Source organism: Sinocyclocheilus rhinocerous, unplaced genomic scaffold, assembly GCF_001515625.1.
Source record: "Sinocyclocheilus rhinocerous isolate Xijiao unplaced genomic scaffold, SAMN03320098_v1.1 scaffold1881, whole genome shotgun sequence".
In the NCBI taxonomy this organism is placed as follows: Eukaryota; Metazoa; Chordata; class Actinopteri; order Cypriniformes; family Cyprinidae; genus Sinocyclocheilus; species Sinocyclocheilus rhinocerous.
Genome location: NW_015635041.1, coordinates 57023 through 68253, shown reverse-complemented (window position 1 = coordinate 68253; position 11231 = coordinate 57023).

The following is an 11231-nucleotide window of genomic DNA, read 5'->3' as shown; positions in this document are numbered from 1 at the left end:
AGCTCAAATAAAGTGGATCCGTGACGACCAAAAAGCTTGCGGTAGCAGCGACTAAGCACATTCATTCCCAGAATGCCAGGTGTATCTGTGCCACCCCCTGGGGGATCACGGACCACCAACACCCCACAATCAGAAATTTTATTGCCGCACAATTCAATGTCTAGTTCAAGATACCCAATATATGGAATTTCGAGTCCATTAGCGGCACGGAGCTGCAGCCAGTGACACGATCGCAAACGATCCTGGCCCCATGGCTCAAATCCCAGCCGAAAACATGTTTCTGTAATGGTTGACACCATGGAACCAGTATCTATCAAACAGGGTACCGAGACACCCCCAATATTAACAACAAGATGTGGACATGAGGAAACTAAGCGGGATGCCGACTCGTCTCCATTAAAAACATGAGAGCCATGTGTGCTCCCTACCTCTGCAGCCCGGTAGGAACTAGTTTTCCGAGGAATTAGGGCCAGACAAGGGCCTTTGTTCACCAGGCAAGGAAACGACAAAAGGACGTGACGGAGGGTGAGAGCGTTCCCCGTCACACTCTCGCGCAAAATGACCCGGTTGTTGACACCTTCTACAGATCAATTGGGATGGACGAGACACACGACCACGTGAAAAGGTATTCTGGTTACGGGCTATAGTTTGGGTGAGCAGATTTATCTGCTGTTGCTGCTGATGCAGCATTTCTCGCAGCTCACTTAGTTCAGATGACTGACTCCCCCGAGCCGAACCCAATCCAGAACTTCCCCGAACCTCATATTGAATTCCACTTACCAAAGGGACCGACTGACTTCGGCCCCGGGCACCACCTGGCATTCCCTCCCTTTCCCAACGAATTGCTTCCCCCCGGACCTCTAACAACGTTACAGTGGGCTGACGTCTTATCAATTGTTTCAGCTCTCGACGAAGCGCATTATCGGACACACATTCAACAAACTGATCTCTTACAACAGTATCGCCATTGGAAATAATGTGTGGCGACTGGCTTTTCACCTTCTCAAAAAGACTTAGCAAAACCAGGGAGAACTCTAACAATGTTTCTCCTTCATGTTGCCGCCAAGAAAAAAAATATTTCCTGTAGTGTAATCTACGACTCTGCACAACCATATACTTCGCGCAAAGCTGAAATAATTTTATCTGGGTCACTTTTATCAGCACTTGACCGATATTTAATCTCGTCTCGGGCTTCTCCTTCAAGATGATCATACAGAAAAAAGGCCTGCTCGGCAGGCGTCATATTACGAATATGCATACATGCTCTGGCTTCCTCGACCCACTCGTCAATACAGATACCAGACCTGCCATTAAAATTTGGACAGCGTTGATCTCTCGGAATGAACACAAAGCGTTTTGAGAGAGAATGTGTTGCAGAGTCATGGTGCACACGTTCGTGTTAAGTCCTGTTTGCAAATTCCCTGTCTTGTATTTTCTGTGTTCTACTCAGTGTTACTGACCATGGCATTCTTAAAAGCTTCCTGTTTTTGTCAGTAAGTGAAAAAGGACAAACAAAGGTCTGATTGCATTAGCGCAAAAAAGTCCATTAATAACGGAGCTACTGTATGCACAGAGTAATGTTCTCACAGAAGTCACTTTCGAACCAAGCAGCTTTCTGTTTGTCTACACGGCAAGTTTGCGTGACCAACTTGAACCTGATGCAAAATCTGTGTGGGGAAATTTTCCACCCTCAAGCAAAATTCCAGATCAGGCTAGTTCTGTAACACTTTATTAGGGACCAATTCTCACTATTAACTAGTTGTTTATTAGCATGCCTATTATTAACATATTGGCTGTTTATTAGAGCTTACAAAGCACATATTCTGCATGACCATATTCTACATCCCTAATCCTACCAAATACCTAAACTAACTACCTTACTAACTATTAATAAGCAGCAAATTAGGAGTTTATCGAGGCAAAAGTTGTAGTTAATAGCCAGACTTGAACCTTATATAATAATAAAGTGTGACCCTATTGAAATGACTGGGTACACACTTCACAACATAATTGTCATTCTGAACATGTACTGTACATAGAAAAGTCTCAGGAAGATTTGAGTGAAGACTAAGTTGTAATATGTACCAGATTTTATACAAACGCTGTGCTGAAAAAAAAAATGTTGGTCATAGATGGTCATCCGGCCTGGTCATAGCTTGTTTAGTAGGCAGGTTTTATCTGCTTTTTAAGCTGGTCAGACTGGTCTTAACTGCTCAGACTGGGAGACAAGGTAACTAGACTGAAATACTTCTGCAAACCTCATTTCTGACATCTGGCCTTGTACCTGACTCACTGCATGCTTTCAAAGCAGTTTGCTTACTAATCAAGAGCAGGGGAATAAAGCAAATTAAACTTTTTTTGCAAAAGCAGTGCACTCTAATATTACAAGCCCTCGGAAGAAAACCGCTCCTTTGGAAAAGAGATAGCCGAAAACCACTTTTCCAATTAAAGGCCATGAATGAAATCTGCGGCAGCGCTCATTTGAAAGGCTTGATCTATGAGAGCTGTCTGTAGCCGGGGGCAGACGCCGTGACTCACTGCAGTCCAGCAGCCGCTCTGGAAGTCTGAAATCAAACCTCGCCAACTGTGTCCTCTTCTTCTGTCACATATTACAATGTTTATGAATACAATAAATAAAGAGACTAAGAAGTAGCCTGTGGGCAGGTGAAACAATTGTCACTGAAATCTCATTTATATGCCACACTAAATGTTTCATTAAGCTTCATATGCTAAATTTTTCATAAAAAATTGAGTTTAGGCTCATGGCTTTCATTTTTAGGATAGCTTGTCTCCCCTCCTGGTAATAATCGAGCTTTCCAAAAATATGACGAGTGTGCCTTTCTTTAAAGAGGTCATGAATTGCATTTATTAAAATTATTTTATAATGTTCCCTGAGGTCCACTTATTAGACTTTTATATCAAAATCAGTCATAATTTAGAAATGTATGGCCATTTTTTCCCCCCTGATTTTAGCTCCCTGAATTAACATTTCATTTAAAGGGATGTGTCTCCTTTAAGACTTAAGTGTAAACACCTTCTGCTATAATTGGGTAACATCTTTGCATATAAAATGTTATACATGTGGAACTGTTGAAGCAAGTGTTAAATACAGTGTTATGTTTACATTACTCCATCAAAGATTTATTTTTAACTACATGTTTTTTTTAAGCACTGACCATTGTAGAGAGTGTTGAACGCAAGAATGCAATGACCAGAGTTTTGTTCAATTTCATACTCTCGTAAATGCTTTCATCATTAGCAACAAAGTGTAGATTCATTATTCAGTGAGATTCATAACCGTTTCATCAGAGAGAGCAGAACTCATGCTGAACTGACGTGATTGACAACTCCAGTGATTATAAAGAGAGCATTTTTTGATTGCTTTCTGTATTTAATTTAATCACATTTTGAATATCATTTTTTTCCCCATGCTTTTAATTCATGAAGCCATTACTAGGGAAAAGAAAATCAGTGACTCCTTTGACTTAAGTACCTATCGAGCAACTACCCAGAACACTTCAGCTTTGTGGACGTGATGCTTGTGCAAGAACCACTCACATTTTCTTGAGAAAACGTAAGGTCTTACATTTGGGTTTCTATGTCATTACAGGATGTTTGCAACAATCACATTTCTTCTAATGAATCTTTTCATGTTGAATAATAACACGCAGCCATATTAATTCTTCATAGAGGCATTAAAAAGCCCAATTAATGGGGAATTGTAAGTACTTTGTGATTAACTCCAAGAATTAATAAAGGCACTGTCACATTAAAACTAGGCTGACCCCATTAGACTCCTCCTAACAGATAATCATTAGGCCTGAGCCACACTGAGCTATTGAGATAAATGAACCTCAAAGAGCAGAGACGAGATGAGACAAGACGAGACGAGACGAGACGACTGCTCTGTGTTCAGCTAAAATCACACTAAATATCATTTCGTCTGTACATCATTGCGTTTCTGCTCATCTTAATGAAATGCAGAGATCTGTTACTCTACTGTACTAGATACTGTTTAATGTACCAAAAAAAAAAAATAATAATAAAGTTGAACATGCTACATACAACTATAATGTGTCAACATTTGTAAAATGTAGAGGATTTCCTGAAATAGATTATGTTCGGTATAATGGTGCTGCAATCGAATTAGAGGGTAATAGCATGCTATTTTTTTATATATACAGTATTCTGAATAGCTATCAATGAAATACACATTTTAATTCTGACCTATTATAATAAAAAAAATCAATTCAGACTGTGATGTATTTAATAAGGTTGGTTTGGCCATCTTACCTTTATTCAGTTTATAGCATTATTATTATTATTACAGTATTATTCATTATGTTCATCTGCACAGCTTCTGTCTGTAAGTGAGTAGGCCGATACAGACTTACTGTATGTATGTGTGTTTCTCTATTTTGAGACATTTTGTTGTGTGTTTCCTTGTATGTGTTGGTTTATTATCTGTCTGAATTTCTCTGAGGCACAAGTACATTAGTCTATTTTTATACAGTTTATCTTTATCTGCATGACAGTAGTGTTCTACAGTTCCTCTGTTGTTTCTGCTGTTACAAAGTTCAATCCTAGAAGCTGAAAACAAGTTTTTTTTTTTTTTTACTCAGTACTGTTATCTGTTAGGCTGATAATATCTGTTTGAGAGGGCTTAGCATATGTAAGTGCTTGGTTAAGTGATGAGCGCTGTGTAGGATTACCCAAAACAGATTACACTGAACACTGAAACGCTTGTGTGGGCACGCGGCTCATGTGATTCAGAAGAGGTCAAGTGTAGGTTTGGACTCTACAAAGTAAGACTATACTATAGTTCAATTTTAGGGTATTATTATGGTAACACTTCAGTATAGGGACCAGTTCTCACTATTAACTAGTTTCTTATTAGCATGCCTATTATTGACATATTGGCTGTTTATTTGTACATATAAAGCACATATTCTGCATGACCATATTCTACATCCCTAATCCTAGCCAATACCTAAACTTAACAACTACCTTACTAAATATTAATAAGAAGCAAATTAGTAGTTTACTGAGGCAAAAGTCTTAGTTAATGGTTTGTTAATGGCGAGAATTGGACCTTAACATGAAGTTTGACCAAGTGTTGTTATTATTATTATTATTATTATTATTAAAGGTGGTGGTGGACATGAAATCATGCTGCTTGTTGAGCAGAGATGATATTATTTTAACTAAGTGGACAGACTTAGATTTTCTGTCTAGATGCAATTGTTGTGATAAAAATAAATAAATAAATAATAAAAGATATATGCAGTAAATATCTTAGCAAGTATGGTGTCAGGACTGGGGTTTGTTATTTGTCCTTTTCGCTCTGTTCTCCTTTTGTTTTTGTTTTCATTTCCCCACTCTTTGGCTGCACACAATTGACTGCCTTCGGCGATAAGCACATTCACTTGTCGGCTTCACACTTGTTCTCTCTTCTCTCGTCATTAGTCTCTGTATCTAAGCTCTGCTCTGCACATCTTCAGTGTCAGGGTGTTTTGCCTGTTCTCACCTGCTCTGTCTCTCAGTCTGTTAAAATCTCCTGATTACCTGTGTGTCCTGAGCTCATGCCATCTCTCTGCACAGTTCACTCTAGACTGCTTCTCACAGGTGTGAAAAGTTCTCAAAAATTATACTCAACTGAAAGTACAGATACTCATTGAAAATTTTACTTAGCTGTACTTTTCATATTTGAGTAACAGTACAAATGTACAACTTTAAATTGTACTTTGTCAGTCCTGTGCTCCTGTCTTTGTTGTGTTTTGTTCCATGTCTTGTGTTTTCCTTCCCCACGTGCCCCATGATCTAGTTTCTCCCATGTCTGATTATGTTAATTTGTCCCAGGTGTTTCCTATGTTTATGATGTGATTTATTCCAGGTGTGTCTCGTCTGGTTCTAAGTTCTTAAGCCCTGTGCTTTTCCCTTGTCTAGCATCCGGTATAGTTTGCCTATCCCCTCTGCTATGTGTGCTTTGCGTGCTTTGGTTTAATAAAGACTGTTTCAAGAATTTCCCTACGTCTCCTCGCTCAATCACAGTAGCGGCAGCAGCGTGAAAGAATACCGGACCAGCAAAAAGTGAGCGGCCCCTCTTCTCCCCATGTTTTTTTTTTCTTTTCATTTTTGAAAGTGTTTTGTTTTCCGTTTCTCCCCCGCGCTCATGGAAACCGCTGCACGATTTGTCGCCCTAGCCCGGAAGGATCTCCCGTTTGTTGAGTACGCCTGGGAATTATGTGGGCTCGCAGCGAGGATGCCGCTGGACGATGCCACACTTAACTCTCTGTTCTGGATCGGGGCAAATTACTACCACCCCGTTGACCTCCCAGACACCACGGAACTGAGCTGCAGGGAAGGAATCCTCCGGTGTCCAGAACCAGCTCGCAGTCAAGCCCGCCGGCCGTTCATCAGTCAAGCCCACTGGCCGCGGCATTCTCAAGCCCGCCGGCCGTTCCTCAGTCAAGCCCACTGGCCGCTCTTTTGTCAAGCCCGCCGACCACTCTGAAGTCAAGCCTGACGGCCGCTTGGAAATCGAGGCCACCGGCCGCGGCACTCTCAAGCCCGCCGGCCGTTCCAAAGTCAGGCCCACCGGCTGCTCGATTTACCCCTAACAGAGGAGGAGGGTGAGGAGAAAGAGACTGTTCTCCTCCCGCATCCCAGCCACTGAGTCCGCTCCAGTGTCGGCTCCAGCCACTGAGTATGCTCCAGTGTCGGCTCCAACCCCTGAGCCCGCTCCAGTGTCGGCTCCAATCCGCAAGTTTAGCCCAGAGAGGGCTCCTGTCCCCGAGTTTAGCTCAGAGAGGGTTCCAGTCCCCGAGTTTACCCCAGAGAGGGCTCCAGTCCCCGAGTTTAGCCCAGAGAGGCGCCCACCCCTTGTGCTCCTGTCTTTGTTGTGTTTTGTTCCGTGTCTTGTGTTTTCCTTCCCCACGTGCCCCATGATCTAGTTTCTCCCATGTCTGATTATGTTCATTTGTCCCAGGTGTTTCCTATGTTTATGATGTGATTTATTCCAGGTGTCTCGTTTGGTTCTAAGTTCTTAAACCCTGTGTTTTTTCTGTGTCTAGCGTCCGGTATTGTTCGTCTATCCTCTCTGCTATGTGTGCTTTGCTTTTCTTTGGTTTAATGAAGACTGTTTCAAGAATTTCCTTACGTCTCCTCGCTCCTTCGCTCCTCGCTCCGTCACAGTAGCAGCAGCTGCGTGACATACTTAAGGGTTAAACAAGTAGAAGTAATCTAGCAAAAAATCAAACAAACAAATAAATAAATGTATCACTGTGGAACACACACACACAAAAAAAAAACAGCACTTAAAAGGGAAACTCCATCAGTCACACCCTTCAGATAAACACAAACTAAAAGAAAAAAAAGAGGGAAAAAATAACAATAATATTTTTTTTCAGTTTCTCTGCTTATAGTTCAAGTCCAAAAATGATGCTTCAAAAACTACACAAACTACACAAAATTACAGTAACCCATACAATCCCTGTGGATGAATCAATATCTTATTAAGTGAAAAAATTACTTGACCATTGTGTTCACTTTGTGTGTTTTTTGTAGCTCTCCTGTACACTTGCATTATTATGGACTAAAAATCTTTCTTTGTGTTTACCTTAAGAAATAAAGTCATATACATCTAGGATGGAGGATGAGAAAATGATGGAAGAATTTTAGAATTTTATTTTTGGGTGAACTATCCCTTTAGCCCAATGTGATGCAGAGGCCAGAAAGATATTCCAGACAGAAAACAAGGACATGTGTTAAATTAATTAGGAAAGACAATTAAAACATAGATTTACTTTTTGAAAGGCAACTTTTTGTGTCGTTTATTCAATGCCCCTGTCTACAATAATAAAAAATAAAAAAACGTTTTTTTTTTTTTTTTGAGGCATTTCGATTTTTTTTTTAATGAAAGATATTGATATATAATTATTTGTGACTAATTAACTAGATTAATTAATTAGCTAATCATGAAATTATTTAGATTAAAACATAATTAGTTGACTAATTATTTCTAATTGTTACTCAGTGTATCATTATAATACAACTTATCCACTCCCTGGTAAGAGCATCACCAAACATGATTTACATTTAATTTAACATACAATGATCATTTAAACATTTTTTTAATTTAATTTAATTTAATTTAATTTAATTTAATAATTTTAAAAAGCAATCATTCCCACCGAATTCCCACTGATTTTATTTGCACTCAGTCTTGTGCATTAGTAGTTAGTTTAAATTGTACTTGAATAGAGTACAAATCCCCCTAAAATAATACATAAGTACAGTGCTCAAGTAAAATGACTCCAGTATTTATGCTCCTGCTGCTTCTGCAGACCTTACAGCGGATGCTCTGGTTGCTTTCTGAGTCTCTGAACTCTCAGGCCAGCTACATCAGCTCCGGTTCGGTCAGTATTACGGGTCTGGTGACGCGGGTCAAGGCGGTGTATCATGATCTGTCTTCAGGAGCTCTAGAGCTGCTTCTCTTCCTCCACAATGACTGTATGATTGTGCCATCAATCTCCTACTTGGCACTACTCTGCCCAGCGAGCATCTTTTCTCTTTGTCCGCACGTGAATGGCGGCCATGGAGATATGTTTGTCTCTGGCACTTTGTCACTTTTTTGTCTTTGTCACTCTTCATCTCTGCCTGGAGCAGAGTTGTTCTTCGTGAAAAAGAAGGGCAGCTCTTTGGGCCCATGCATGGCTGAATTACATAAGCGTTCAGAACAGATATAATTTCAGTGGAGTGGATACGCATGGATCCAGCAAATCTAAGAGCTGTCACTGCTGGCCAGTACCTGCAACAATTCCTGGGCTTTGCCAACTCCTCTTGGCGGTTCATCCTCAATTTCAGCAGGAGCTTCGTGAAAAAGAAGGGCAGCTCTTTGGGCCCATGCATGGCTGAATTACATAAGCGTTCAGAACAGATATAATTTCAGTGGAGTGGATACGCATGGATCCAGCACCCGGAGGATCACTGTCCTGCAGAGTAGCTCCTACCAGCTCCAAACACCTGGCTGTAAGAGCTTGATTAGCTGGTTCAGGTGTGTTTAATTAGGGCTGGACAGTGGCCCTCCTGCCGCCACTTCAGCCGCTTTTGAGGATTTTAAAAACTAATTCACATTGGCTCCTGTTCTTAGACCCAACTGTGGTGGGGTGGACACACATCAGAGGCGGGTGTCTGTGTGGATCTACCCCAGATATCTCCTCAGGTTAATAAGTTACATCCCTGTACCTGTTAATATCACCATTTGCCTCCCACAGAGCGGAATTATGAAATTGGCAACTGGGAGCTCTTGTATTGAGCAAGTGGCATCAGCTGGCGGAGGCTGTGGCTCTTTTTGTGGTGTGGAACGAACACTGGAACCTGCCGTACATCAGATCATGAACTCCTAACAGGCTCGGTGGCCATTGTTCTTCTGGTGCTGTGACTTTGTCATGTCCTAAAGGGGTCATGAACTGAGAAACCCAAATTCCCTTGATCGTTTGACATGTAAGAGGTCATTGCTCTATAAAAACATCCTGTAAGTTTCAGAACTCAAAACTTTGTTGTTAGTCTAAAAACAGCTTATATAGAAGGCAGTCTGCCAAAATGACAGCTTGTGGAATGTTCTACTCTATGATGTAATTGTGTGAATAAGCACTGCCTCCGCAGAAGAAGATTGATATCACTGCCTGTTTAGCCCCGCCCACTGATTTGAGCATGTAGCCTAGTGTTTACGGGAGAGGCGAACGTAGGTCTACGCAGAAACCAAACGATAAAGATGCTCTGAAGACAACAAGACGCTGTGCAGTGCCAAGTTTTGAAAAAACAGTTTCTATGTCGCCTTGTGTTGCCAACCTTAGGAAAGAGTGAATTAACTTTATTTTTAATGAAGATCCAGACCGCATCAGTAAGAACTTGGTCCTTTGTTTACTTCATTTTACTGTGGATTCATTTTCAAACAAGGCACAATTCGACACGGGACTTTCAGAAAGATTGAAACTAAAAGACGATGCCGTGGGACTATATTGGATCCACCAGTAATGTTGCAACAGTGTGAGTAGCTGTTTTTATTACGTGATTGCTTTGTCTGTTATTACAGATCATTTGATATGAGTATTTATGATATTATTTTGGGAAATGAAGGGTAAAGCTAAATAAATATAAATATATAACTAAATATTTCAATTTCAAAAATATATTTAATTTATATTTAACATATATGTAAAATATTTTAATGCTCCTCTTTTTTTTCTTTTTTTTTTTTGCCATATAGGTTGACCCGTATGCAAACTTGACTTTCAAACAAGGCACAATTCGACACGGGACTTTCAGAAAGATTGAAACTAAAAGACGATGCCGTGGGACTATATTGGATCCACCAGTAATGTTGCAACAGTGTGAGTAGCTGTTTTTATTACGTGATTGCTTTGTCTGTTATTACAGATCATTTGATATGAGTATTTATGCATGTTTTACCTAAATCATAGCAGCGTTCATCTATGAGGAATGTAGGCGGTCAAACATACACAACTGTTAGCTAATCATAGCAGTGGCGTTTGCTTCTGAGTCTACAGAGAACAGTACAAAATAAAAACCAGAGGCAGTTCATGACCCCTTTAACAGCCAAGTTCCAGGAATGCTAAGCCCGGGGCCTTATTATGGTGCATTGCTGCTTTGGACAGTGTTCCTCACCTCTATACCATCTCTCCTTTGGCCTGTATGGTGGGGGGAGTTGCTTGGTGTATTGAGGACCGTGTAAAGTGGGCCTGGGATGGAGTTAAGGTGCCTTGGGGCTGTCTGGCAGGTCTGCTGGCGATTTGCTCTGCAGTGCTTTAGTGGGATCATTCGTCCAAGCTGACTTACCATTCAGGAGTGAGGAGACCATTGGTCGCCGACTGTTAGCGCTATGGCCATGGTGGAGGATATCCATCGGTTTATGGGCACATACTCGGTCTATGCCTCCAGTTTACCTCCTGTTGGTCTGCTACTCTCTCTCCCTGTTCTGTCCTGACCCTGGGCACACATTGCTCTGGATTTTGTCAACAGTCTCACTCCATCCAGTAGCAATACTGTGGTCTTATATAAATATATAATTTATATTTAATATAAATGTATATTTTAAATTATTTTCCAAAATATAGAAAAATGGTCGAAAATGTATATACATTTATATAATTCTATATTATAATATATATATATATATATATATATATATATATATAACAAATTAACAT